The 26,044-nt window shown below is 45.3% G+C and overlaps 2 protein-coding genes and 1 non-coding gene across 7 annotated transcripts in view; 1 reads left to right on the top strand and 2 right to left on the bottom strand.

Annotated features, from left to right (window-relative positions):
• Nucleotides 1–26,044, bottom strand: part of LOC126108445 (probable ATP-dependent RNA helicase DDX60) — a 204,753-nt gene that overhangs the window by 3,720 nt on the left and 174,989 nt on the right. The gene's annotated exons all lie outside the window — the stretch shown is intronic.
• Nucleotides 1–26,044, top strand: part of LOC126108447 (uncharacterized) — a 158,915-nt gene that overhangs the window by 8,367 nt on the left and 124,504 nt on the right. The window lies entirely within an intron of this gene.
• On the bottom strand, nucleotides 8,948–9,022 carry Trnat-ugu (transfer RNA threonine (anticodon UGU)). The gene has a single exon. It is a non-coding gene; the product is annotated as a tRNA-Thr (tRNA).

Raw genomic sequence — 26,044 nt, 5'->3', positions numbered from 1 at the left:
GTACCAGGTTGCGTAACGGTACCTTATTACTAGAAACTGAGAGTGCCTTTCAGTCACAAAAACTGCTTCGGGCCACACTCCTGTACACGTTCCCTGTCCGGGTGGAGGCCCACCGAACTTTGAATTCGTCTCGTGGTGTAGTCTATACTAGCTCCCTCGACGGATTGACTGACGAGGAGATTCAATCTTTCCTCGCTGAGCAGGGCGTGACGGCTGTCCATAGGGTCATGAGAAAGGTCAACAATGACCTTGTACCGACCCGGACACTTTTCTTGACCTTCGATAGTGTTCAGCTGCCATCGCGCATCAAGGCGGGCTACGAGGTTATTTCTGTTCGCCCCTATGTCCCGACACCTACGCGCTGCTACCAGTGTCAGCGTTTCAATCACACTCGACAGTCTTGTTCCAATGCGGCTAAATGTGTCACTTGTGGCAGGGATGCCCATGAGGGTGACTGTCCACCTCCGTCTCCTCGTTGTGTGAACTGTCAGGGTGACCATGCCGCATCCTCCCGCGACTGTCCTGTCTATAAGGAAGAACGCTGTATCCAAGAAATTCGGGTCAAAGAGAAAGTGTCCACCTCGGCTGCTCGCAAGCTATTGGCTAGTAGGAAGCCCGCGCTGCTCCCAGCGGGGAAATACAGTACTGTCCTCGCCTCTCCTCGGACTACCAGGGAGGTAACAACCCAGACATGCGATCTGACCTTCAGCACCATGGTCGTCCGTTCGGCCAGTGCTAAGATCGCGCGGTCGACGTCTCCTCTTCCTCCCATCACCCCACAGACACCAGCCCCTTCATCAGCTTCTGCTAAGACGAAGACCCCGAAGTCAGATGCACGGGCCTTCAAGAAGGAACCATCCCGTGCAGACTTCCTACGTTCCTCGACCTCCCAGCCTTCGACCGGTACTTCCACCAAACGTCCTTCCAAAAAGGCTCATAGGAAGCACAGTTCTCCTTCTCCGCCACAGCGCATTTCTTCTCCTGCGCCACCCAGCGGTTGCCGCCCCAGGCCGTCATCCGTTTCGCCTGGCCGCACCGCTGGTAGCCGTACATCTGGCCGTTCACCGGCGGAGGAAGCTCCCCCTCCCGGCCATCCTCCCGAGATGGCCGATGAACCTATGGACCCAATGGACGATGACTGTCCGCCTACTGATAGCGGCGGCGGTGCTCGCTCGAAGCCATGCCCTCAGCGGCCTTCGAGGTGACCCCTTTTTTCATCTTCCTTTTCTTACGATGGCACTTATTCACTGGAATATTCGCAGCATTCGCTCCAACCGAGAGGACTTGAAGTTGCTGCTCCACTTGCACCGTCCGCTCGTCGTAGCCCTCCAGGAAACGAAGCTACGCCCATGCGATCAAATTGCCTTGGCACACTACACCTCTGTGCGTTTTGACCTACCCCCTGTGGTAGGTGTCCCAGCTCATGGAGGGGTTATGTTGCTGGTCCGGGATGATATTTACTACGATCCCATCACGTTGCACACCGGCCTGCAGGCAGTTGCCATCCGCATTACTCTCCCCACTTTTACGTTTTCCTTTTGTACCGTTTACACTCCATCGTCATCTGCCGTTACCAGGGCAGACATGATGCAACTTATTGCTCAGCTACCTGCACCATTTTTGTTAACTGGAGACTTCAACGCCCACCATCCCCTTTGGGGCTCTCCAGCATCCTGCCCAAGGGGCTCCTTGTTAGCAGACCTTTTCAACCAGCTCAATCTTGTCTGCCTCAATACTGGTGCCCCTACTTTTCTTTCGGACACATCTCACACCTATTCCCATTTAGACCTCTCTATATGTACTCCCCAACTTGCACGCCGGTTTGAGTGGTATGCACTTGCTGATACATATTCGAGCGACCACTTCCCGTGTGTTATCCATCTCCTGCAGCATACCCCCTCTCCGTGCTCCTCTAGTTGGACCATCTCCAAGGCAGACTGGGGGCTCTTCTCTTCCAGGGCGACCTTTCAGGATCAAACCTTCACAAGCTGCGATCGTCAGGTCGCACACCTCACGGAAGTCATTCTCGCTGCTGCTGAATATTCCATCCCTCACCCTACTTCTTCTCCACGTCGCATACCGGTCCCCTGGTGGACCGCAGCATGTAGAGACGCTTTACGTGCTCGTCGACGTGCTTTACGCACCTTTAAACGCCACCCTACAGTGGCGAATTGTATTAATTATAAACGATTACGTGCTCAGTGTCGTCGTATTATTAAAGAAAGCAAGAAAGCCAGCTGGGCTGCTTTCACAAGCACCTTCAACAGTTTTACTCCTTCTTCTGTTGTCTGGGGTAGCCTGCGCCAGCTATCTGGCACTAAGGTCCACTCCCCAGTTTCTGGCTTGAAGGTCGCGAATGACGTCCTTGTGGCCCCTGAGGCTGTCTCCAATGCCTTCGGCCGCTTTTTCGCAGAGGTTTCGAGCTCCGCTCATTACCACCCTGCCTTCCTCCCCCGCAAACAGGCAGAGGAGGCTAGGCCACCTAACTTCCGCTCCTCGAATTGTGAAAGTTATAATGCCCCATTCACCATGCGGGAACTCGAAAACGCACTTGACCGATCACAGTCCTCCGTTCCAGGGCCTGAATCTATTCATATTCAGATGCTGAAGAACCTTTCTCCTGTGGGTAAAGGTTTTCTTCTTCGTACATACAATCGCATCTGCATTGAGGGACATGTTCCCGCATGCTGGCGCGAGTCTATTGTTGTCCCGATTCCTAAGCCGGGGAAGGACAAGCACTTGCCTTCCAGTTATCGACCTATCTCGCTTACCAGCTGTGTCTGTAAAGTGATGGAGCGGATGGTTAACTCTCGATTGGTTTGGCTGCTCGAGTCTCGACGCCTACTTACCAATGTACAATGTGGATTTCGTAGGCGCCGCTCTGCTGTTGACCTTCTGGTTACCTTGTCGACCTTCATTATGAATAACTTCTTGCGGAAGTGCCCGACCGCGGCTGTGTTCTTTGATTTGGAGAAGGCTTACGACACCTGTTGGAGGGCGGGCATTCTCTGCACCATGTATACATGGGGCCTTCGCGGTCGCCTCCCTCTTTTTATTCGTTCCTTTTTAATGGATCGACAGTTCAGGGTACGTGTGGGTTCTGTCCTGTCCGACACCTTTCGCCAAGAGAATGGGGTGCCACAGAGCTCAGTTTTGAGCGTCGCTCTCTTCGCCATCGCGATCAATCCAATAATGGATTGCCTCCCAGCTGATGTATCAGGCTCCCTTTTTGTGGACGATTTTACCATCTATTGCAGCGCGCAGTGTACACGTGTCCTGGAGCGCTGTCTTCAGCGTTCTCTTGACCGTCTTTACTCCTGGAGTGTCGCCAATGGCTTCCGTTTTTCTGCCGAGAAGACGGTCTGTATTAACTTCTGGCGCTACAAAGAGTTTCTCCCACCGTCCTTACGACTCGGTCCCGTTGCTCTCCCAATCGTGGAGACAACCAAATTTTTAGGCCTTACATTTGACAGGAAACTTAGCTGGTCTCCACATGTGTCATATTTGGCCGCCCGTTGTACCCGTTCTTTAAATGTCCTCCGTGTTCTCAGTGGTATGTCGTGGGGAGCGGATCGAACTGTCCTACTTCGTCTATATCGGTCGATCATCCGCTCCAAGCTGGATTATGGGAGCTTCGTATACTCCTCTGCACGGCCATCCATCTTACGCCGCCTCAACTCCATACAACATCGGGGTTTACGACTTGCGATCGGAGCATTTTATACTAGTCCCGTAGAGAGCCTTCATGCTGACGCTGGCGAATTGCCATTCACCTACCGGCGCGATATACTGCTTTGTCGGTATGCCTGTCGGCTACTGTCAATGCCCGACCATCCATCTTATCGTTCCTTTTTTGATGACTCTCTCGACCGTCAATACAGGTTGTATGTCTCTGCCCTGCTACCCCCTGGAGTTCGCTTTCGTCGCCTCTTTCAACACCTTAATTTTTCACTCCCTGCAACCTTTCGAGTGGGCGAGAGCCACACGCCACCTTGGCTCCAGGCTCAGGTCCGCGTTCACCTTGACCTCAGCTCGCTCCCAAAAGAGGTTACCCCCGGTTCGGTCTACCACTCCCGTTTTTTGGAACTTCGTTCGAAGTTCATCAACATGACTTTCATTTATACAGATGGCTCTAAGACCAATGACGGGGTCGTGTGTTCCTTTATTGTCGGGGCACAAAGTTTCAAATACCGTCTCCATGGCCACTGTTCGGTCTTCACAGCTGAGCTCTTTGCCCTCTACCAGGCTGTTCTTTACATCTGCCGCCACCGACATTCTGCTTATGTCATCTGCTCCGACTCCCTGAGCGCCATCCAGAGCCTCAGTGATCCGTACCCGGTTCACCTTTTCGTACACCGGATCCAACGATCTCTTCAGCAGCTGGTGGACGTCGGTTCTCCGGTTAGCTTTATGTGGGTTCCTGGCCATGTCGGTATCCCTGGGAACGAAGCTGCAGATGCCGCGGCCAAGGCTGCGGTCCTCCAGCCACGGACAGCTTCTTGTTGTGTCCCTTCGTCCGATTTTAGCAGGGTCATTTGTCGGCGCATTGTGTCGCTGTGGCATGCCGATTGGGCTGCACTTACAGACAACAAGCTTCGGGCCTTAAAACCTCTTCCCGTGGCTTGGACGTCCTCCTCACGCCCTTCTCGGCGGGAGGAGGTAGTTTTGGCCCGGTTAAGAATTGGACACTGCCGGTTCAGCCATCGCCATCTGCTGATGGCTGCGCCGGCGCCGTTCTGCCCATGTGGGCACTTGCTGACGGTTAGACACATTTTAATGTCCTGTCCAGATCTTAACACCCTGCGCCTCGATCTTAACCTGCCAAATACTTTCGATGCCATTTTAGCGGATGACCCACGAGCAGTTGCTCGTGTTCTTCGTTTTATCAATTTGACAAACCTTTCTCAGGACATTTGATGATGCTGTTTTTTAATCCTATGCCTGTCAGTCTGTCTTTTATCGTGTTTTCCCTTTTAGTTGTTGTTGTCCACTTGTGCCTCGCGGTGCATTCTTAGAGTAGTCAGGGGGCTAATGACCATTGAAGTTGTGCGTCCTAAAACCACAAAAAAAAAAAAACCCTCAACAGCACCCTCTCTCCAAATCAGTCCACCTGATTTTCAAAATTTGTCTGTAGCACCACGAGGATATTGTTTAGATTAAGTTGGTGGGAGAAAACCACTGTGAGAGGGGTGGAAAGGATAGTAGGTAGGACATTCCTCATTTTAGGGCATGATGAGAGGTAGTTGAAACTGTGGTGGAGAATGTGGTTCATTTGCTCCAGTCCTGGGTGGTACTGAGTCACAAGGGGAGTGCTAGTCTACGGCCAGACGGTGTGACACTGAGAGGTGGTAGGTGACGAGAGATAAGGCAGGGTAGATCTCTTTCTGCACAAGGTCGGGACAGTAAGTTCGATCTGTGAAGGCCTCATTCAGACTCTCGGTATACTTTGAGAGGCACTGCTCGTCACTCCAGATGTGACAATCACAGGTCTCTAGGCTTTATGATAGGACTTCTTGTTATGTAATGGGTGGCAGTTGTCAAAATGGAAGTTCCTGGTGGTTGGTAGGTTTTATACGGATGGAAACAATGATGTAGCCATCTTTGAGGAGCAGGTCAACACTGAGAAAGGTGGCCCTCACCTGATTTAGATTCACTGATGAAATCTTCATGATCTAGATTGAGGGTGAGGACACCTCATCACATTCTTCCAGAGCCTCGACACCTTCTTCCCAATTTGCTTCACTCGGTCCTTCTCAACCCAACGAGCCACCTTTCTCAATCTCGACCTCCACCTCAAAGACGGTTACACAGGTACCTCACTCCACGTCAAACGTACCAACCACCGGCAATACCTCCCGCATCCCGTTCCCTACCGAGAAGTCTCTTCCGTACCGTCTAGCCGCCTGCAGCTGTCGTATCTACAGTGACGAGCGGTCCCTCTCGAAATATACCTACCGTCTCACTTGCGTCTCCACGTACCGAAATTATCCACCTGACTTTGTATGGAAACAGATCTCCTGTGTCTCATCTACCACCTGCCAAAATCCCATTGTCCGGCCACAGAGGAGCACCCAGGACCGGAGCAGCCGAGTCACACAATCCGCTAGGGTTTCGACTACCTCTCGTCGTGCCCCGAGATGAGGAATATCCTACTCGGTACTTCCCAACTCTCCCACAGTGGTATTCTGCCACCCACCAAACCTAAACAATATCCTCATCCGTCCCAACTCCCAACCCTTTGCCTCGTGGCTTATATCCCTGCGACAGACCTAGATGCGAGACCGGTCCTGTAATCTACCCACCACCACCTACTCCAGTCCAGTCAGAAGCGTCACCTAACCCATCAACGAAAGGTCACCCTGTGAAAGCAGTCACGTGACCTAGAAGCTCAGCGGCAACCACTGAGCTGCAATCTGTGTGGGCATGACAACTAATGAACTATCTCTCAACGTGAACGGCCACCGACAAACTGTGGCCGAGAAATAGCTGGACCAACCAGTTGCACAGCACATTGCCCAAAACAATCTTCTTCACTTCAGTGACTTCTTCACAGCCTGTGGCATCAGGATCGTTCCTACCAAAACTAGCATTTTCTAAATTTCGCAGGTGGAAACTCTCCCTGTAATACATCCTACATTCCCATAACTTCCTGACCTCAACCTTTGGGTCATTGTCTGTCATCCACTTCCCTGATCCCACTCCAGCGCTACACAGTCACCAATGCAACCACAGTATTTTTACTTCTCTCCTTTTCCCCTCCTCTCCCTGCCCACTGTCTAACCTCCTGACTGTACCTAGCCATCCTAACCTCTCCCCACCTTGTCCCTGTATGCACCCACGTACAGCACCTTGCTGTGTGTGTGTGTGTGTGTGTGTGTGTGTGTGTGTGTGTGTGTGTATTTACTCCGTAAGAAATCTTTGTGACCAAAAGCTTACTTGTTCAGCAGTCTTTTTGTTGTGAAGTAAGCTTGTCAGAAAGTAGTACAGTACGTGCTAAAGAAGCTTAGTTGTATTATAGAAAAATCTTTTGTTGATAACAGGAGGGTCCTGAGGGAATTTACTGAAAATGTTGATTTGCATTTGCATTTGAACTAGTGAAGCTGAAGGAACATGACATTTTTGTTTAAAATTCGTAAAAGCAAAAATTATGGAGAAGTGAGGTCAAGGCTACACGTACGGAGAAGAACAGGTACTTGCAACGAAGTGGAACACATCCTCGAAGAGAACTACTCCGGCAATATAACTATTAACTATTATAAACTATTGTGCACGTAATGTAAGATATTCTAAGTCAGGAAAGGACAATGAGAACAAATTGCAACAGGGGCAAACAAGACTGATGAAATGCAAAGTGACTTCAAAGAGGCTGTCAGTATGGTGGCCAGCAGGGACAATTTAAGGGGAGCAACTGAATTAGTTGTCTTCATAGGTACAGTATGTTATACACGAGGTGAAGCCGAGACGATGAAATTGGGCTAGCAGTGGCAGTAGAACTTGCTCTGCAGAAAATGAATGCGTTACTCTCAGTGAGAGACAGCGGAATAGTCCCACGAACGAGATTTGGGCATGCAGATGAGGTCGTACGACCATCCAGAGATGTAAAAGATTTCAAGTGTTTTACATGTGGGGTGCGAGGGCATACTGCCAGTAATTGTAAATAGAATAACCCCGAGGGCAGTGTCCGAATAATGACAACTAAAGAATTTCCAAACTTCTGTTATCACTGCGACGAGCAAGGTCACAGGGATGCGGAATGCAGAGTGTGGTTAACACAAGTGATGGATGTAGAGCTTAGCACATTTATAGATAGCTGTAGGGAGAGTGACAGATTATGTCCACGGAAATTCTGTCTGCCGGGTAACAGTGAACTGTGTACGAGTGCAGAAGACGTAATGTTCTTTAAATGTAAGTGAACAGGTCACTGTGCCAGGGACTACCACGAAGGTGCAAGTCGTGCACAAAGACAGTGCAAGTAAATCGGGGAAAAGTCAGAAAAACTGAGACAGGTGGGCACTGTCATTTTAAATATGCCTAGAGTTTGGGTAACAGACTACGGCCACAGACAGCGACGTGTCGATGTCGGGTCAGGGCAGGACGTCTCCCGTGACAGATTAATACAACTTTTATAACACGGCATACGATTGAATTAGATTATGTGGGAAAAGTGTTAAGAATTCAAAGGCAAGACAAACCGTTAGCAGTAGAGGAGAAACCAAAAGGTTACGGTTTAGAAGCTGATCGAGAGTCCGACAGGGAAATAGGATCACGAGAGGAAAATATCAAAAGTGGACAGTAATGTATCGTGGCATAGTGAAAGGGAAATGGCTATCCCAAAAAGAAAAAAGGGGACTTTATGCAGGGTGTGTGTATAAGAGTTGTTAGTGAAATTGCAAAATGCAGAGTCATTGCAGTGAATTTTTCAGAGGACAAAGCTCGGCTGAAGAATGTCAGGTTAGTGACAGAAGCATTAAAGGCACTAGTGGAAGTCCACAAAGTAAAAGGCAATAAGGAATCCTTGAAGACAAAAAGCTATATTAGTGCATTATGGAAAAATCAAAATTAAATGCAGAAGCAAAAAGAGCAAGAGTGGATGAATACGGAGATGTATCCCAAGTTTCAGGTGACAGACGGCCACATACATCTGCAGGATACTGATAGCACCAGAACACTCGCGGAAGGTGGTGAATAGATCGTACCAGATTCCAGAAGTGCACACAAGAGGTATTAAAAGAGCAAATTGAACAAACGCTGAAAAATAATAAAACTGTAGAAAGCAAGAGTGCCTGAAACACCCCACTATTATCGGCTCTGAAAAAGTTAGACGCAAGTGGCAAACAGAAGTGGAGTCATAGTGCACTACAGGCAATTAAATGATATTACAATGAAATGACAACCCTTAGCTGCTTACAGGCATTGACATATGTCAACGGGGACAGATGAAAATGTGCGCCCCGACCGGGACTCGAACCCGGGATCTCCTGCTTACATGGCAGACGCTCTATCCAACTGAGCCACCAAGGGCACAGAGGATAGTGCAACTGCAGGGACTTATCTCTGGCATGCCTCCCATGACACCCACATTCTCAACGTATTGTCCTGCACTACATTCGTAGTGCCCCCGCCCATTATACTCATTACTCGCGGTACGTTGCCGATTCCTGTAAGAGTTTGGGCACTTTTTGTACATCCGCACAGAAAAAGAAGATGGTAAAGTGGCCTATAAGCAAAATGTTTTATCCCTTGCAGTCTGGCCAAAATTGTGTTCATTAGCCGCTGAAAGTATCGTGGAGCTGCTTTGAGCCCCATTAGCATTTGCTTGTACTCATATTTCTGGTAGTTCGAACTGAATGCAATTTTTTTTTATCCATCCTCCTCGCCCGTCAACATTCGACGGTGTTGCTCGCAAAATCGAGTGTCGAGAAGTACTTTGCGTGCTGTAGCTGGTCCAAGATATTTGATATATTTGGTAGAGGAAATGCATTGCATACAGTAGTATTATATATATAGTAGTATTATATATATATATATATATATATATATATATATATATATATATATAATTTTTTTGGAGGGAGTGGAGCTGGAAGTGGGAGATTGAGTAGATGGGAGAGACTGGGTTTGTGTGCAATGAGAGGAGGTTGAGGTTTGCCGGAAAGGTTGTGAAGGGTGAGTGAGTTGCCTTTCCGGAGGTGGGAAACCATATATATAATAGAGGGAAACATTCCACGTGGGAAAAATATATTTAAAAAGAAAGATGATGAGACTTACCCAACAAAAGCGCTGGCAGGTCGATAGACACACAAATAAACACAAACATACACACAAAACTCTAGCTTTCGCAACCAACGGTTGCCTCGTCAGGAAAGAGGGAAGGAGAAGGAAAGACAAAAGGATTGGGTTTTAAGGGAGAGGGTAAGGGGTCATTCCAATCCCGGGAGCGGAAAGACTTACCTTAGGGGGAAAAAAGGACAGGTTTACACTCGCACACACACACATATCCATCCACACATACACAGACACAAGCATTTTTACAAATGTCTGCTTGTGTCTGTGTATGTGTGGATGGATATGTGTGTGTGTGCGAGTGTAAACCTGTCCTTTTTTCCCCCTAAGGTAAGTCTTTCCGCTCCCGGGATTGGAATGACCCCTTACCCTCTCCCTTAAAACCCAATCCTTTTGTCTTTCCTTCTCCTTCCCTCTTTCCTGACGAGGCAACCGTTGGTTGCGAAAGCTAGAGTTTTGTGTGTATGTTTGTGTTTATTTGTGTGTCTATCGACCTGCCAGCGCTTTTGTTGGGTAAGTCTCATCATCTTTCTTTTTAAATATATATATATATAGACACACAGACACACACACACACACACACACACACACACCCTAAGGTAAGTCTTTCCGCTCCCGGGATTGGAATGAATGACTCCTTACCCTCTCCCTTAAAACCCACATCCTTTCATCTTTCCCTCTCCTTCCCTCTTTCCTGACGAAGCAACCAGGGGTTGCGAAAGCTCAAATTTTGTGTGTATGTTTGTGTTCGTTTGTCTATCGACCTGCCAGCACTTTTGTTTGGTAAGTCTCATCATCTTTGTTTTTAGATATATTTTTCCCACGTGGAATATTTCCCTCTATTATATATATACTAAGATGGTATCTGTTCTTTTGGACATATATATATATATATACCAAACAAAAGTGCTGGCAGGTCGATAGACACACAGAGAAACACAAACATACACACACAATTCTAGCTTTCGCAACCAACAGTTGCCTCGTCAAGAAAGAGGGAAGGAGAGGGAAAGACAAAAGGATTTGGGTTTTAAGGGAGAGGGTAAGGAGTCATTCCAATCCCGGGAGCAGAAAGACTTACCTTAGGGGGAAAAAAGGACAGGTACACACTCGTGCGCGCACACACACACATATCCATCCGCATATACACAGACACAAGCAGACATTTCATGTATAGATATATATATATATATGGCTCATGTGTGTGTGTGTGTGTGTGTGTGTGTGTGTGTGTGTCTATAATGGAAGGAAACATTCCACGAAGGAAAAATATACCTAAAAACAAAGATGATGTGACTTACCAAATGAAAGTGCTGGCAGGTTGACAGACACACAAACGAACACAAACATACACACAAAATTCAAGCTTTCGCAACAAACTGTTGCCTCATCAGGAAAGAGGGAAGGAGAGGGAAAGACGAAAGGATGTGGGTTTTAAGGGAGAGGGTAAGGAGTCATTCCAGTCCCGGGAGCGGAAAGACTTACCTTAGGGGGAAAAAAGGACGGGTGTACACTCGCACACACACACACATATCCATCCACACATATACAGACACAAGCAGACATATTTCAGACTTTTCAAATATATCTGCTTGTGTCTGTATATGTGTGGATGGATATGTGTGTGTGTGCGAGTGTATACCCGTCCTTTTTTCCCCCTAAGGTAAGTCTTTCCGCTCCCGGGACTGGAATGACTCCTTACCCTCTCCCTTAAAACCCACATCCTTTCGTCTTTCCCTCTCCTTCCCTCTTTCCTGATGAGGCAACAGTTTGTTGCGAAAGCTTGAATTTTGTGTGTATGTTTGTGTTCGTTTGTGTGTCTGTCGACCTGCCAGCACTTTCATTTGGTAAGTCACATCATCTTTGTTTTATATATATATATATATGGCTCACCGGCCACTTGACCATCTTCTTCTTCTGTGCGGATGTACAAAAAGTGCCCAAACTCTTACGGGAATCGGCAAAGCGCCGCAAATGAGTATAGTGGGCGGGGGCACTACGAATGTAGTGTGGGACAAAACGTTGAGAATGTGGGTGTCGCGGGAGGCGTGCCAGAGATAAGTCCCTGCAGTCGCACTATTCTCTGTGTTCTCGGTGGCTCAGATGGATAGAGTGTCTGCCATGTAAGCAGGAGATCCTGGGTTCGAGTCCCAGTTAGGGCACACATTTTCATCTGTCCCCGTTGACGTATGTCAACACCTGTAAGCAGTTAACGGTTGTCATTTCATTGTAATTTCATTCTAACGAATTGCTTGGTCACTGATGGTATCTGTTCTTTCGGACATGTCCGAATTATATAATTAAATGATACTACTGTATGCAATGCATTTCCTCTACCAATTATATCAAATATCTTGGACCAGCTACAGCACGCAAAGTACTTCTCGACACTCGATTTTGCGAGCAACACCGTCGAACGTTGACGGGCGAGGAGGATGGAGAAAAAAAATTGCATTCAGTTTGAAATACCAGAAATATGAGTACAAGCAAATGCTAATGGGGCTCAAAGCAGCTCCAGGATACTTTCAGCAGCTAATGAACACAATTTTGGCCAGACTGCAAGGGATAAAACATTTTGCTTATCTAGAAGATAGTGTGTACAAGGGAAGAAAGTTACAAGAGCATCGTTAGAAGTTTGGGGCAATGCTCGATTGGTTGTGAGAGCATAATTTAAAGCTACAAAGTGTCAGTTCCTGAGAAAAGAAGTGACCTCCTTAGACCACTGCGTCACGGAAAAGGGAATCTTGTCAGGCATTGTGAAAGTGGGGAAGGTAAAGTTCTTCCCTCAGCCAGAACAACACAACAACTGAAGGGATTCATAGGCTTAGTCAGGTACTAAATGCTTTCATGGAACTGAAGGAGAAATTAAACCACTACTACTTCACTATCCGGACTACAGTCAGATGATAGACACGGACAATGAAGCTTTGGGAGCATTTTTGTCCCAAGGCAAGAGGATGGCGAAGACATGCACATGGATATGCATCCAGGTTGCTGAACAAGGCAGACTTAAACTACAGTACCATGAAAAAGACTAGTATTGCATATATAAGGTATTAAAGGGCAGTATGTTGGTGGATCTGTGATACATACTCAGGTGATTCCGCATGATGGGAACTGACAGACTTTGAACATGGAATGGTAGTTGGAGCTGGACACGTGGGACATTCCATTTTGAAAATCCAAGATCCACAGTGTCAAGAGTGTGCTAAGAACAGCAAATTTCTGGCTTTGCCTCTCACCACGGACAATCCAGCAGCTGACGGTTTTCACTTAATGACAAGCAGCGGTTGTGTTTGTGAAGTCATCAGTACTAGCACACAAACAACACTGCATGAAATAACTGCAGAAATCGATGTGTGACATACGACGAATGTATCCATTAAGACAGTGTGGCAAAATACGAGGAGCGTTTGAAAAGTCTGTGCAAAAATAAAAACTACTTAGGTGTTTGGGGTAAACCTTTTTTATTGTTCGACTTAGTCTCCTTTTAGACTAATACACTTCATCCAATGCTGTTCTAATTTGTTGATCACTTCTGAATAATAGGAATTGTCTAAGTCTGCAAAATAGCTATTAGTTGCTGCAATCACTTCCTCGTTTGAATAAAATCTTTGTCCCGCCAGCCATTTCTTCACATTGGGGAACAAATAGTAGCCTGAGGGAGCCAAGTATGGAGAATAGGTGGGGATGTGAAACGAGTTGGAACCCTAATTCCATTAATTTTGCGACCACAACTGCTGAGGTGTGTGCTAGTGTATTGTCGTGATGGAAAAGCCCTTTTTTTTCCCCCGGTTCAATCATCGGCATTTTTCTTGCAGCTCAGTTTTCAAACGGTCCAATAATGATGAATAATATGCACCTGTAATACTTTTACCCTTTTCCAGATAGTCAATGAGGATTATCCCTTGTGAATCTCAAAAGGCAGTCACCATAACGTTTCCGGCCGATGGAACGATCTTCGCCTTTTTTGGTGCAGATTGTCCCTTGGTAACCCATTGTTTAGATTGTTGTTTGGTCTCAGGAGTATAGTAATGTATCAATGTTTCATCCACAGTGACAAAACAATGCTTAAAGTCCTGCCGATTCTTCATGAACAGCTGCAAACCATCCTTGCAACACTTCACACGATTCCGTATGTACTCCCGGGCGTGTTACAGACTGTTGAGAATATAAAGTTGTATAACCAGTGCTGCAGAATGGAGTGTGGGATTGAGAACTGTGTAAAAAAGTGACCATCATGTCAAATAAGTAAGTACACTCAAGTGAATGCCTTTGGAATTTACAAACATAACTGATACAGACTTTGAAAAGTGTTCAATGGACACAGCAGGTCCTTCGGAAATATCAAATACAGTTAGAAGAGATATGCTGATTTTTCAGGATGTTTTGGGTAAATTTACATTAGGTCTGCTGATAGAAAGATAAGATGCAGACACAGTAGCTGAAGCATTTGTGGAACGTACAGTGTTAATGTGAATGCTGAAGATTAGATGGGTAGACCACATAAGTAATGAGGAGGTATTGAATAGAATTGGGGAGAAGAGAAATTTGTGGCACAAGTTGACTAGAGGAAGGGATCAATCGGTAAGACATGTTCTGAGAAATCAACGGATTACCATTTTGCTATTGGATGGAGACCAAGAGATGAATACACTAAGCAGATTCATAAGTATGTAGGTTGCACTAGGTACTGGATGATGAAGAAGCTTGCACAGGATAGAGTAGCATGGAGAGCGGCATCAAGCCAGTCTCTGGACTGAAGACCACAACAACAACAACAACATAGTGTTAATGCATATGACGCCTCACCTGTTCTTTTAATGGATGAAGGTTCAAATTTATTGAGTGGTGTTTTCAGAAGAGTGTGTAAATTGTGAAGGATGATGAAAATACAGACTACAGCTTACCACCCAGAATCTAATGGCACACTAGATATCAGACATTTTGTAACATGGATCAAAGTTCTAGGGACAAATGGGTACTTTCTGCAATTTCTGTGTCAACACCACACCACACATCAGCAAAGGGTACACATCATTTGAACTACCGTATGGGAGAAAAGCAAATATACTGGGAATACTGCAACTAGAGTCAGCAGAGACAAGCTATGAACGAGAAGGAAATTCAAGTGGGTGATAAAGCATTGTTCTTCAATGAGTCAGTAAGTCATGGCAGATCTAGAAAGCTAGCTAGATTCACAGTGGTGAGGGCCATATAAAGTAAGAAGCATACAAACTCTGAATGTAATAATAAAGATTAAAAACACAAGTACATGCACACAGATTAAAACATTATTTTTAACTTCAGATATGGTACATGCAGGAAGAATCTTACCACTACTATTAATCATAGGGCTACATGCAAGCTCCAACCCAGAACAACTGACAACGGTTTGTGTTGTTGTTGTTGTTGTTGTTGTTGTTGTCTTCAGTCCTGAGACTGGTTTGATGCAGCTCTCCATGCTACTCTATCCTGTGCAAGCTTCTTCATCTCCCAGTACCTACTGCAACCTACATCCTTCTGAATTTGCTTAGTGTATTCATCTCTTGGTCTCCCTCTACGATTTTTACCCTTCACGCTGCCCTCCAATGCTAAATTTGTGATCCCTTGATGCCTCAGAACATGTCCTACCAACCAGTCCCTTCTTCTTGTCAAGTTGTGCCACAAACTCCTCTTCTCCCCAATTCTATTCAATACCTCCACATTAGTTATGTGAGCTTAAGTTCACAGCCTTACTGTCAACGGTTTGTAAGATAACTAAAATGTATAAGTCTTCAGGACTGTAACATGATAATCTTTGGGAAATTGACTCTTGCAGTACCACTTGGAAAATTTAACACGTGTAAATTTGGATGCTATTTTGAATGTCGAAAGGTATGGAAAATTAGCAATCCAGAGATGTAGGGACACACTGAAAAAACTGAATGTACGATTAATAGTGTGTCACCTGCTAGACTTAAAGTGACATGACATACACAGTCACACGGCTACAGATATCGGTAAAGCAGCTGATGAGGCACAAGACGAGAAGTAATAGGTGCTTTTTAACTTTACTGAGCAGGTACGTAAAACATTATTTGGCGCAGGTACGTAAAACATTATTTGGCATGCTAAATGAAGCACTGGTGGCCTCTCACGCTACTCTGCCATTTTGTCAACACGTTTGGCATAAATGATCACGTTATAGATCAGATGAGTAACTCTGAAAGTAAAGTTGTCCACTGCCATTACCTGGCAGAAGTCAGATTCACACTAGCGAGACCCGTCGAGCGTTGCACGTCACAGCAAACCGTATACAGAGGTGTAATGCATACACTCACGTCAGGTGGACAGCTGATTCGCTCGATGAACTGTCGACGGGGTTCACGCACTGGCCACCAGGAGTGCTGTGATCAATTTCTCCTTGCCCCAGTGTCAAGTTCTGTGACTAACGAAATTTCTGTTTTAATTCTCACTCGGTTACTGAACAAACTTGACGGTATGTGCTTGTATGTTAATTAGTTATGCAACAGCTTCTTTGTGAACTGTTCTACATATGAACTTGGATGACAGTTCTGAATAAAACACACTGTCTCAAGAGACTGCATTGCATTTCACACCTGCCCTCACTGTATAGGAACTCGGCATACACATTAAGTCCGTAAGTCGAGCGACAGAGTGCGACACTGGTGACCCCGATGTGATACAGTTAGAGGATATAAAGTCAGCAATGAGCAAGCAACGTGCCAAATTTTCATGAAATTGTGAGACACAAGGCATTAAACTGGCAATGTGGCTACCCGTTATGGTCACACAACCCGGTGTTACAGTTCGTGCAGGTCGACTCGAGTTTTCTCTGTGCTGGAGCGACTGCAGATTCCACCAAATCTGCGCTGGAGGTCAGCCAATTAGATCTTCATTATGCAGCAGAGGTGCGAGACGTAATTACCTCACTTTCTGTGCCAGGGTTTATACGTGGACAAGGAAAAAAAATTCTCGGTTTTTCCCAGATTTCCTGGTTAAAAATACATTTTCTCCCGGGTGAAAATACACTTTTTCCATGTTAAGTGACAGTATACTCTTCCTCGGCACTACGTATAATATTGGTCTGAAAGATTAATAAGCTGGAAGAGAAGCTAAGCTTCCACATATAATGTTGATCTTTTTTGCGCGTGTTACACTTTAAGATACATCACACAAATGTGCCAGTAAAATTTTTAATAATGACGTAAATGTCTGATCTTCTGGGCTCAAAATTCTTCTAAATGGTCGTCCTCAAAGAGTTGATTTTTAAATGAGAGTCAAACGCTTTGTGGTTTAAGAAATTCATCGTACATTCTCACACATAGTTCATCTTGTGTAAAAGGAAATCTACTTTGAATGTAATGCTTTTCAAACTGCCATTAGCAATATTTTCCCGCGACCTGTTAGAAATAGATTCGTTTCAGCAGTTGCAAGAAAGCGCCAGATAAGAGGCATCACCGCGCTTGCGCAACTACGATGATGCAGGAAGCCCATATGTTCGCACGTGTAAAACATTTAAAGATCTTACATTATGTCATAAAAGAAACAAGACAAAAGAGAATACTTCATGAGCGTCGGAATTTCATGAACCATACTGAAATGCATAATTCGGCTTAAAGTGCACATTCATATGTAAATCTTTTTAGAGTACCAGTAGGGTATTATCTCATGTTTGGTTCCTTATTATGGCATAATGCCATAAGTGCACTTGAAATGCAGCGAACAGTTGAAACTAGCCAATAGTGCGAAATTAAATACTTTGTTTCAAATAAATTGAATGCCTCAGCAGAAAAGATTAATGAAAGCCTAAGCTCTTTAGCAAGCTGGTAAAAATAACTTCATTGTTCTGTAATGCGATTAATGCTTGACTGTCAGAAAGGTGGAAATAAAATCTCAAACTAATAACATATTTTAGCCTTCCGTAATTATGAGAACGTATTTAAATTCATTTGATAGCTCCCGGCCACAATAATCCGTTTTGTTATCGTTTAACGTGAGAGCAGTACTCGAAGAGAAAACAACAAAATCACTGAACGTAAACATAGGTCATGTGGAGACGAACAACCTCCCCACCACAACTCAGTCCGCCCCCGGTAGCTGACTAGTCAGCACGACAGACTGTCAATCCTAAGGACCCGGGTTTGATTCCCAGCTGGGTTGGAGATTTTCTCTGCTTAGGGACTGGTTGTTGTGTTGTCCATGAAAACATCAGAATAACAACAGACAAGGCAGAAAAATTACTACATAAACTGGCAATGATTAATTCAGGGCAATACAGACTTCCTCTGTCAGTCACACGAACTTACCACTGCGCACTCTTCGAATCAGTGCTAAGCTTTGCGGCCAGTACATGGGCGCACAGGCTCAACCTCGCCACAAACAGAACAGCGGTTAGGCGAGGGCAGAGAAGCGTCCTTCTGCGACTATCGGGAGCCTTCGGCACTACATCAGTCGAAGCTCTGTGTGTCGTGCTAGGAATCTTCCCGATAGCTATCACAATCAAATATCGGGCCGCTCTGTACTGGTTAAAGATGGGTAGACTAGACCAGGTCAACAGATTGACTGGTTCCCCGCTGAACAATAAGCGGGACCTCAAAAAATGGAAAGTCGACACATGGCAACAGGAATGGGGTACAAGCGATAAGGGACGGAGAGTCTATACATTTTTTCCGAACATAACGGAAAGGTTAAGAATGAAACATGCCGATCCTAGCCGCGTCATGGTGCATTTCTTGACTGGCCACGGACCTTATCCCACGCACTTAAATCGCGTGAGTCTTAGAGACACATCAACGTGTACATGTGGAGGTATGGGAACCCCCGAACACACGATCCTATTCTGCGGGAAATACAGACAGCACAGGAACACACCTGGGATACAACACCTACAGACAGAGGAACACATATACGATGCGATCAGAACACCTGAACTTTGGGACAAACTGAACGCACTAACAGACAAAATTTCTGACGAATGCCACAAAGAGTACAGGAACGGAAGACCACACAGACAATAAACCTATATGCAGCACCCAGACAGACACCATAGTGTGGAAGAGCTAAACTAAATCTCAATATAAAACAACTGACATGCAATAGACTTACATACAGGGTGTTTAAAAATGACAGGTATATTTGAAACGGCAATAAAAACTAAACGAGCAGCGATAGAAATACACCGTTTGTTGCAATATGCTTGGGACAACAGTACATTTTCAGGCAGACAAACTTTCGAAATTACAGTAGTTACAATTTTCAACAACAGATGGCGCTGCGGTCTGGAAAACTCTATAGTACGATATTTTCCACATATCCACCATGCGTAGCAATAATATGGCGTAGTCTCTGAATGAAATTACCCGAAACCTTTGACAACGTGTCTGGCGGAATGGCTTCACATGCAGATGAGATGTACTGCTTCAGCTGTTCAATTGTTTCTGGATTCTGGCGGTACACCTGGTCTTTCAAGTGTCCCCACAGAAAGAAGTCACAGGGGTTCATGTCTGGCAAATAGGGAGGCCAATCCACGCCGCCTCCTGTATGTTTCGGACAGCCCAAAGCAATCACACGATCATCGAAATATTCATTCAGGAAATTAAAGACGTCGGCCGTGCGATGTGGCCGGGCACCATCTTGCATAAACCACGAGGTGTTCGCAGTGTCGTCTAAGGCAGTTTGTACCGCCACAAATTCACGAAGAATGACCAGATAGCGTGATGCAGTAATCGTTTCGGATCTGAAAAATGGGCCAATGATTCCTTTGGAAGAAATGGCGGCCCAGACCAGTAGTTTTTGAGGATGCAGGGACGATGGGACTGCAACATGGGGCTTTTCGGTTCCCCATATGCGCCAGTTCTGTTTATTGACGAAGCCGTCCAGGTAAAAATAAGCTTCGTCAGTAAACCAAATGCTGCCCACATGCATATCGCCGTCATCAATCCTGTGCACTATATCATTAGCGAATGTCTCTCGTGCAGCAATGGTAGCGGCGCTGAGGGGTTGCGGGTTGCCGCGTTTGAATTTTGTAGGGATAGAGGTGTGAACTCTGGCGCACGAGACGATACGTGGACGTTGGCGTCATTTGGACCGCAGCTGCAACACGGCGAACGGAAACCCGAGGCCGCTGTCGGATCACCTGCTGCACTAGCTGCGCGTTGCCCTCTGTGGTTGCCGTACGCGGTCGCCCTACCTTTCCGGCACGTTCATCCGTCACGTTCCCAGTCCGTTGAAGTTTTTCAAACAGATCCTTTATTGTATCGCTTTTCGGTCCTTTGGTTACATTAACCTCCGTTGAAAACTTCGTCTTGTTGCAACAACACTGTGTTCTAGGCGGTGGAATTCCAACACCAGAAAAATCCTCTGTTCTAAGGAATAAACCATGTTGTCTACAGCACACTTGCACGTTGTGAACAGCACACGCTTACAGCAGAAAGACGACGTACAGAATGGCGCACCCACAGACTGCGTTGTCTTCTATATCTTTAACATCAATTGCAGCTCCATCTGTTGTTGAAAATTGTAACTAATGTAATTTCGAAAGTTTGTCCGCCTGAAAATGTACTGTTGTCCCAAGCATATTGCAACAAACGGTGTATTTCTATCGCTGCTCGTTTAGTTTTTATTGCCGTTTCAAATATACCGGTCATTTTTGAAACACCCTGTAAGTCGTCCTGCAACGGACAATAGATTAATGTATGAAATTAGGCATAAACAATGTCGGCGCACCGTTGCAATTGTCATCAGCTACCACGGCACTCTAAACCTGTATATAAATAACCAGATAGAATATAAATAGAGATATCAATTGCTATAAATAGAATAGAATAGAACTTCCTAGGCTAAAGTTAGGAGACTGAGGATCAGAGGCTTGAAGATAAATCCCAAGGTGCTCATCCTCAGTCCCCTACGGTGGTGGGACTATCATCTCTTCCTTTCCTATCGTCTTTTCTCCTCTTCAGTCTAAACTATTCCATGTATTTCCTTCTTCTAATCCAAAATTTAATTTTGTAAAATTTTGTTAAATCGGTTTTGGGAAAGCTGCCAAAGTAAAAAAAAAAAAAAAAAACAACACAGACCCGCCTCCACGTGGTGGGACACGGGCAACGGTGCGGCTGGATGCTCATCAACTACATCAGCATCCATACACCGGTCGTAGCGGCCAAGTGGTCAAAATAGACCCACCTTAAGCACTTAGGTGGTGGGTCGTAAAATCAGGGCAGCAAGTGGGGGGGGGGGGGAGGGGAGGGGAATCATCATCATTTCATCCCCATCGATGCGCAAGTCACCGAAGTGGCGTCAAATCAAAAGACTTGCACCAGGCGAGCCGATGGGAGGCCCTTGTCACACGACATTATTATTATATCAGCCCCAGATTTACTATGTAGTGGTGCCCAGCCACACTTCTGTAACCAGAAGTGGGAGAAGGTACTACTCAAACGCGACTCAACTGCGCATGCGCAAGAGCCCGCCCACAACTGCTCAAACGAATCTAATTTAAACAGTTGTCACGTCACGCTAATCGGAGGCAATGCATAGTCTTCCTAAAGCCTTTGACACTTCGCTGTTGGCAGATGCTTGTATGAGCACTGTGTAGTTGATGTATAAGGCGCATTTCTTTGCAACTTAAATTTTATTTTCGTTTTTTTTTTCTCGCGTTCATATTTTGTTGCTGCAGTATTATTCTGCAGTAGCGGGATGCAGTAATATCCTTTGATAGAGTATTGATTCTTACCAGTCAAAATCACAAAAATTTAACTGATAACTAAAGCAATGAAAAATTCCCAGAATTCTAAACAATTCCTGGGTTTTTCCCAGTTTTCTCCCGGATGAAAAAATTCCCGGGTTTTTGCCGGATCTCCCGGTTGTCCCGGGTCGTATACACCCTGTGTGCAAACCCCAGCTCAAATTAATTTGTACAGTGTCAGCTTTGCGAGAAGAACAAATGAGACAGGTACTGATGCAGGAGGACACTGGAGACACCAAACCATACCAGTACCTTTACCATTTACAAAGCAAAGTTGACACTTGCACTGTGCCAGATACATCATTATGTACATTACGGAGCAGTTACCTGCCAGCACAGGTAAAAGCCATTACAGCTTCCAAAATGGAGATGTCGCTAGACGACATAGTGGACCTGCCGGATAGGATTCGGGACACAACTGTGCTGACCTCCTGCACTGCAACTGCGACGGCAAGCCACAGCACGTCAATAGTGGCGTGTGCGGATTACGACAACCTCACGACAGAGGTCGATGCACTGAGTAAACGTATCAGTAAACTGCTCTCTGACCAGTACACCAGTGGACAGTTCCGTAAACGACTGAGAAGCTATTACTCCACAAACTTCTCAGCAGCACACGACACGACCCAGCCAGACAGTTAACGGTATCACCGAAAGATCAAAGAGTAGACGCACAACTGCACTTTGTCGTGCTCTTTGCCCAATTTAAGTTGCTCGTAATTGAAATTCCTAGGTATTTAATCGAATTGACAGCCCTTAGATTTGTGTGATTTATCGTACACCCAAAATTTATTGGATTTCTTTTAGTATCCATGTGGATAAACTCACACTTTTCTTTGTTTAGTGGCAATTGCCACTTTTCGCACCATACAGAAATTCTCTCTAGATCATTTTGTAATTGGAATTGATCATCTGATGATTTTACTGGACAGTAAGTTATAGCATCATCTGCAAACAATCTAAGGGCCTGCTCAGATTATCACCTAGATCATTTATGTAAATCAGGAACAGCAGAGGGCCTATGACACTACCTTGCGGAATGCCAGATATCCCTTCTGTTCTACTCGATGTTTTACCATCTATCACTACAAACTGTGACCTCCCTGAGAGGAAATCACAAATCCAGTCACACAACTGAGACGATACTCCATATGTACGCAATTTGATTAATAATGACTTGTGAGGAATGGTATCAAAAGCCTTCTGGAAATCTAGGACTATGGAATAAAGAGCTAGCTGTGTTGCACAAGAACGATATTTTCTGAATCTGTGTTGGTTATGTATCAATAAGTCATTTTCTTCGAGGTGATTCATAATGTTAGAGTACAGTATATGCTCCAAAATCCTACTGCACATTGAGGTCAATGATATGGGTCTGCAATTCACTGGGTTACTCCTACTTCCTTTCTTGAATATTGGTGTGACCTGCGCTACTTTCCAGTCTTTAGGAACAGACTTTTCGTCAAGTGAGCGGTTGTATATTATTGCTAATAAAGGCACTACTGTGTCTGCATACTCTGAAAGGAATGTGATTGGTATACCATCTGGACCAGAAGACTTGCCTTTCTTAAGTAATTTGAGTTGTTTCACAACACCTACAATATCTACTTTTATGTCACTCATGCTAACAGCTGTTCTGGTTTCGAATTCTGGAATATTTACTTTGTCTTCTTTCGTGAAGGAATTACAGAAAGCTGAGCGGCTGAGTGGCCGAGCGGTTCTAGGCGCTACAGTCAGGAACCGCGCGACAGCTACAGTCGCAGATTCGAATCCTGCCTCGGGCATGGATGTGTGTGATGTCCTTAGGTTAGTTAGGTTTAAGTAGTTCTAAGTTCTAGGGGACTGATGACCTCAGAAGTTTAGTCCCATAGTGCTCAGAGCCATTTGAACCAGTTACAGAAAACTGTATTTAGTAATTCCATTTTAGTGGCACCCTCATCGGTAACATTTGCATCGCTATCGTGCAGTGACGGAATTGACAGTTTTTTTTGCCACTGGTGTACTTTACATATGACTAGAATCTCTTCGGCTTTTCTACCATATTTTGAGACAATGCTTCATTGTGGAAACTATTAAAAGCATCTAGCATTGACGTCTGCATTAAATTTCGAAATTCTGTGAAACTTAGCGAGTCTTGGGGATTTTGCATTCTTCCGAATTTGGCATGCTTTTTTCGTTGCTTCTGCAACAGTGTTCTGATGTGTTTTGTGTACCATGGTGGATCAGTCCCATCTCTCATTAACTTATTTGGTATGAATCTATCTATTGCTGTCTGATACTGTATCTTTGAATTTGAGCCATATCTGGACTACACTTACATAATTAGCTTGGAAGTCTCTTAGGAAGGCAATCAAGTTAATTTTTATCTACAACAATGAATGTCAGCCGATAGAAGTAGAGTGTATTTTATAGCATATTTATAGGTTTCAATCGTACACGATGGTCTCGGACGAGAGAAGGAAGAGTGGTTACAAATTCCTTCCCCAGGTATCATCATCAGCGAGGGTGGGCACGGGGTGCATCATGGTTTAGGCAGTTTGCAGCTCTACAGCCTACTAAGGGGTAACTGTGTTGCAAAAGTGACACCTGGAGGGATGGGTACTCTTCTCCAGGCAGGAAGATAGAATCCTAACCAGCCACTTCTGGATTCTTAAATTAATTTACAGTGCATGGGAAGCAAGGAATGGAGAATGAAGGCTGGAAGAAGATATAGTACCTGCACAAACCGTGACCCATCTAAACAATACCTTTGAACCCGACTACGTTAACTCGCTGGAGTGGCCAGTAACGACACAAAAATGATGAATCAGTGTGAAACAAATGCTTCAGCATGTGTGGCAACACTATAACAGACAACACCACAAGATCATGTCAATAAGCTTCACAGTCCCGAGCATAATCTCTGTTTTGGCTATGAAGCTTAAGGCAGAAAACTGCCTGCCCATCTGAACTCCACATACAACTGAGTGGTAACCTTATCAAGTTGTTGGTGATTAAGTATATCAGCCGCTGGACACTAATTCAAAGTGAATGGAATGTACTGGGGGACCAAAAAGTCAGTATAAATTTGAAAACTTAATAAACCATGGAATAATGTAGATAGAGAGGTAAAAATTGACACACATGCTTGGAATGACATGGGGTTTTATTAGAGGAGAAGAAGAAGAAGAAGAAGAAGAAGAAGAAGAAGAAGAAGAAGAAAAAAAAACAACAACAAAGTTCACAAAATGTCCGACAGATGGCACTGGATAGCGAAACAGCTACCGTGACGGGTGAGAGGTACGCCGATATGTTACAGAATCGCATCATCCCCAGCCTGGCTGATAAACACCTGCTGGAACGTATGATGTTTATGCAGGATGGTGCTCCACCCCATATAGCTAGATGCGTGACAGATCTCTTGCGCGCGTCATTTGGTGACGATCGTGTGCTCAGCCGTCACTTTCGTCATGCTTGACCTCCCAGGTCCCCAGACCTCAGTCCGTGCGATTATTGGTTTGGGGTTACCTGAAGTCGCAAGTGTATCACGATCGATCGATATCTTTAGGGATGCTGAAAGACAACATCCGACGCCAATGCCTCACAGTAACTCTGGACACGCTTTACAGTGCTGTTCGCAACATTATTCCTCGACTACAGCTATTGTTGAGGAATGATGGTGGACATATTGAGCATTTCCTGCAAAGAACATCATCTTTGCTTTGTCTTACTTTGTTATGCTAATTATTGCTATTCTGATCAGATGAAGTGCCATTTGCCGGACATTTTTTGAACTTTTGTATTTTTTTTTTGGTTCTAACAAAACCTCATGTCATTCCAAGCACGTGTGTCAATTTGTACCTCTCTATCTACACGATTCCATGATTTATTCAGTTTTCAAATGTATACTGACTTTTTGATCATCCGGTATATAATCATAAAAATGTAAGATGCACTGTCAAGTAATTTTCAGAAATGGTACTAATCTGCATTCTGGTGGACATGATCTTCAAAAGAGAAGAGACGTATTGGGCCATTGCTTTCTAACTCGGCATCACCACAGGCCGATGCAGTTCTTTTGCGTGAGGCTCCAGATAAGCTGTGCTGTCACAGCAAGAATCACCACCCGGGGTTGTTGGAGGACGAGTCAGCACACGTCCAGCCTCGACGCGTGTGCCGGGGGTGCTATACTGCCGACACTGCGAAGTACGAGAGCCAGACCGTACACATATAGGACTACCACGAGCCCGCATCTGGCACTGTGCCTCTACCGTGGCTTAGGGGATGAAGAATGGTGTCCTGTTAAAACAGGCGTGGGCGGAGCAAGCAACCACAAATACTGCCCATTTCAGTTACGAAGTGTGTGTCATCTTCAACAGCCAGCCCAAAGAGGTACTCCGTGGCAGTCATTGATTTGATGTGGGATAGCCAGCCTGCTGTTACTAGACACCACCTCACTAGTTGTGGGACTATACGGGGTGCATCAAAGTCCAAATGCTGCCGCGTTTGACTCGGTGCCGCACTGCAGACTCC

Source organism: Schistocerca cancellata, chromosome 11 (genome assembly GCF_023864275.1).
Source record: "Schistocerca cancellata isolate TAMUIC-IGC-003103 chromosome 11, iqSchCanc2.1, whole genome shotgun sequence".
Lineage (NCBI taxonomy): Eukaryota > Metazoa > Arthropoda > Insecta > Orthoptera > Acrididae > Schistocerca > Schistocerca cancellata.
This window is presented reverse-complemented; position numbering and strand designations above follow the sequence as displayed.